Source organism: Pan troglodytes, chromosome X (genome assembly GCF_028858775.2).
Source record: "Pan troglodytes isolate AG18354 chromosome X, NHGRI_mPanTro3-v2.0_pri, whole genome shotgun sequence".
NCBI classification, from domain to species: Eukaryota; Metazoa; Chordata; class Mammalia; order Primates; family Hominidae; genus Pan; species Pan troglodytes.
In genome coordinates, this window is record NC_072421.2 from 6,866,516 (window position 1) to 6,870,754 (window position 4,239).

A 4,239-nucleotide genomic window follows, 5' to 3' on the forward strand; every position below is an offset into this window, starting at 1 on the left:
GCAAAGACAATCTGTAACAGACATTTTATTCCACCTGTTTTTGCTATATTTACTGTAGTCCTATAGATGTAGGCTAGAGAAAAAAGTTAAAGTAGCTGAATAAAATATACTTTCCATGTCGTTTTTTGGGGGGAATCCTTAAGAATGAAATGTAAGTAGTTTTGTAAGTATATGAAAGGCAACCTCTCAGTGCTGTTTCTCTGTGTTCTTTCAAACAGCTATTATCTTCTCAAATACCTCAGCATGAATGATAGAACTCAGGAATGGTAAATATGATGGCTTAGGCTGCACCAGAAGAAGGACAGAGCAGGGTTGTGATCCATTCTGAAATGCATGGCAGATGATATTTAGAAACAGGCTGTCTGGGGCCAGGTACAGTGACTCACACCTGTAATTCTAGCATTTTGGGAGGCCAAGGCAGGAAGATTGCTTGAGCCCTGGAGTTCAAGATTAGCCTGGGCAAGTTGTAACAAGACCTCGTGTCTACAAAAAAAAAATTTTAAAGAAACCAGCCAGACATGGTGGTCTACACCTTCAGTCCTAGCTACTCAGGAAACTGGGGCAGGAGGATCCCTTGAGCCAGGGAGTTTGAGGCTGCAGTGAGCTGTCATTAGACCACTGTACTCCAGCTTGGGTGACAGAGAGAGACCCTGTCTTTAGGGGAAAAAAAAGTATTTTAAAATTAAGAAATAGAAATAAGCTCTTTGCAAATAGTAAATGAGTTTCTTCCATATGTAAAGTGCCCTGCTAAGAAATGTGTAAATAAGACACAGTCTCCGTATTATCAGCTGAATACTTTTTGTAGAAGAAATACGTGTTTTAGGCGAATACTTATAGTACAGGGAACAGGCAATGTAGTCAATGCGTTCAATAATAAATGATTAATTATTTCCTATTTACCAGGTGTTTTACTGGAAAGACAAATGGAGTACTCTTCACTCTCTGCTGCTTCGTATTACAAATAATCTTAAGAGCATTGCTAAAGTAGAAAAATTAACCAAAACACAATTGGATGATTTTTTTTCACTGGTGATGGGAAGAAGATCAGGGGTTGGGATCGACCAACCAGTTCCCAGTATCATATTGGATTCTACTTTATCCTCCAGCTCTTGAAGTTAGAGGTGACGAAAAAACTGAAGACCACAAGCCACACCAACGACTTGGGTGAATGAGCTACCACAGACCACTGTCCACACATTCAGAATATCTTGCAAGATTCCATTCCTGTCTCCACCTTTCACTGGGTGAGTGATGGATGTAGAAAGCCAGGCTAATGATGGTAAAGATGTGTACCTGCCACAGGATAGTTCTGTGTTTGGGGTGGTGCCCATGGTTGAGCTAGGACAGTAGGCAGCCTCTTCTTTGCATTGGCCATTTCATCCCTATAAATAGTTTTGCTTGGGGTACCTGAATTCAACTGTGCCAGGTCATTTAAGGCTAACAGTGAGGCAGGATATTTCCCTGACCCCTTCATGGGTGGGAACTGGAGTGCATGGGTGCTGGCAGGGGTGAACTCCACTCATTCACTGCTCCACCCCTTGTGGGAGGGGGAGTGCAGGTGAGGAGATGCAGGAGCCAGGGTGAGTGCTTTTGGGTACTAGCAACAGTGAACTCCATGCTGGCCCCATGGCTGCCTCTAGGGTAGGGTGCCTGTGACTCCTAAAGCACTAGAGGAAGTGTTACAGTGGCCTTTTAGCTTTGCAATCTGCAGACGGCTTAAGTGTTAACAGCTCAGTGGAGGGTCAGTGTGACAGCCTTTTGTACTGACACTCATGGCACCCAAGTTCTTGTCCAGCGTCCAGGAGGAATGAGGTTGCACTAACGAACTGAAGATGGTAAATGCAGGGGATTTTTTTATTGCTGGTGAAAGTGGCTCTCAGTAGGAAAGGGAGCTGAAAAGGGGATGGAGCACAAAGGTAAGCTTCCCCTGGAGTCAAGCTGTTCCTCTGAAGTCAAGCTGCTTCTCTCCAATGTCCAACTGTAGTCTCTCACATCCAGCTGCTTCTCCTCTCTGCTGGCTGAGCCTGGGGTTTTTATGGGCACAGGATGGGAAGGTGGGGTGGGCCATGGGTGGTTTTGGAGAAGGCAAAATTCGAGGGGGAAAAGAAGGGTGTAAGTTCTCTCTTTGGGCCATGGTTCCAGGCTTTTTGGTTTGAGGGTGGGGACTTCACTGGGGACTCTCCCTTTTCTGCCCAGAATTTCCCTGCCTTCTATTTCTATCAACAGTATAGGAATGAGTCATACTACTTGGACTGTGGTTCTCCAACAAGTTCTACACCAGGGATAAGAGTTAAGATAGATAAAAATGTTAAAGGTGAGAGAAAGGCTGTCTAGCCTGGGCTGAGCCGAATCATGCAGATTTAGTAAAGCCTTAATACCCAGGCTTTGGGCTTCATTCTTAAGGCTCTGAACCTGAGTTGGAAGAAAGACTCTTCCCTCAACATGGGGTCATCATTCCCAAGAGAAAGCCTAGGACATTGTGATTGACTGAACCTAACACTCTAAGAATTAGTGGCTACCAGTTTGCTCATTCTTGTAGTCTCATTACCCTAAGTCGAAAGAAAAGTGTCTCAACAATGAAAAGAAGAGGACCTTATTTTCAGGAACTTAATGGTCCAATAGGACCATAAGGACAACACAACATGCATTTCATAGAAGCTTGGAGAAAAGTATTCTGTACTCTGACTACAGAAAATTAGTAAAGTCTATTGAGATAAGAATTTTGATCAGGTCCCCCTGATGACACATGAGCTCAGTAACTAGATTGTGGGAAACAAGGTTTCCAGGAGAAGGTCACATTGAAGGTCAAAGATCCAGGGCATTTTATAGCTTATTCTCTAAGCCCTAAGATGTGTTGTTCATCTGAAACATATAATATATGATAGAAAGTAATGGAATCTAAGTCTAGTAGGATAACTGGATGACAGCTCTGCTAATGAGTGCAGAGGAAGTCTTGCTGGTCTTTATTTTTGGGAATCCTTAAGAATGAAATGCAGTTCTGTAAGAACATGAAAAGCAATCTCTTAGCGCTGTTTCTATGTGTTCTTTCAAACAGCTGTTATCCCCCTCAATGAGGTTAAGGAAAACAACACAAAAAAAGAGAAAATGTAGCATAGTTCTTGAAAATGGCCTGTAGGCTGGGCATGGTGGCTCATGCCTGTAATCCCAGCATTTTGGGAGGCTGAGGTTGGTGGATTGCTTGGGCCCAGGAATTTGAGACCAGCCTGGGCAACATAGTGCAATCCTGTATCTACAAAAAAAAAATTAGCTGATTATGGGGGTGCATGCCAGTAGTCCCGGGTACTTGAGAGGCTGAGGTGGGAGTATAATCTGATCCTGGGAGGTCAAAGCTGCAGTGAGCCATGATGGTGTCACTGGACTTCAGCCTGGGCAACACAGCGAGACTGTCTCTCAAAAAAAAATGGCCTGTAACTAAAATTCACATTATAAAATTGTTGAGTATTTTGGAGCTCACCCATAACTGGATTTAGTAAGGAAAATGAATATCAGTAGTGGTTTTACAATTTTTGGTGCTATGGACCCAGTTAATGTATTTCATGGATAGTTTAATATTCCTTCAAGAGAAAACCCCACATACACACAGGAGACACATCATAGGGACTCCAATTACATTATGGACCCAGGTTAAAAATCTAATTTTATTGTTTAAGATGAGAAAAGTAATTTCTGCTGGGGTGGTTCCTTCTGGGACATGCCCCATTTGCCATAGAGAAATGGGAAAGAGTTGAAGAGGAAGCAAAAATGTAATATGTCTTTCTTAATGTGGGTCTCAGCAGAGTGGGCTACCCAGAAATGATTGTATTCTATGCAGAGTGAGGCCAGCGTATGCCAGTGTCCTCTGTGGAACTCATATGTGAAATCCTGTGCTGTATGTTTTCACGTGTGTCATCTCCTTTCAATCCCAGCACACTATCTAACATAGTTTCCACCACACTCACTCTAAGGATGAAGATACCACACTTGAGTAACTTCCCTGAAGATCACAGAGCTAGCTAACAGTGGAGATAGGATTCAAACTTTACTATCTACAAGCAGGATTTTTTTCACTGGACTGCTTTAACTCATCTTCTCCTCTTCTGATACTTTAAGAAAGGAGTGACAAAACTGTAGATGTAAGCCCACTTAAAGAAGCCCCAAAATTAGTGTTGCTCAGACAAGCACACGGGGTAAACTCAAGTTGTGATGGCTGCAAGCACCAAGTGTTCCTTATAGATAAAG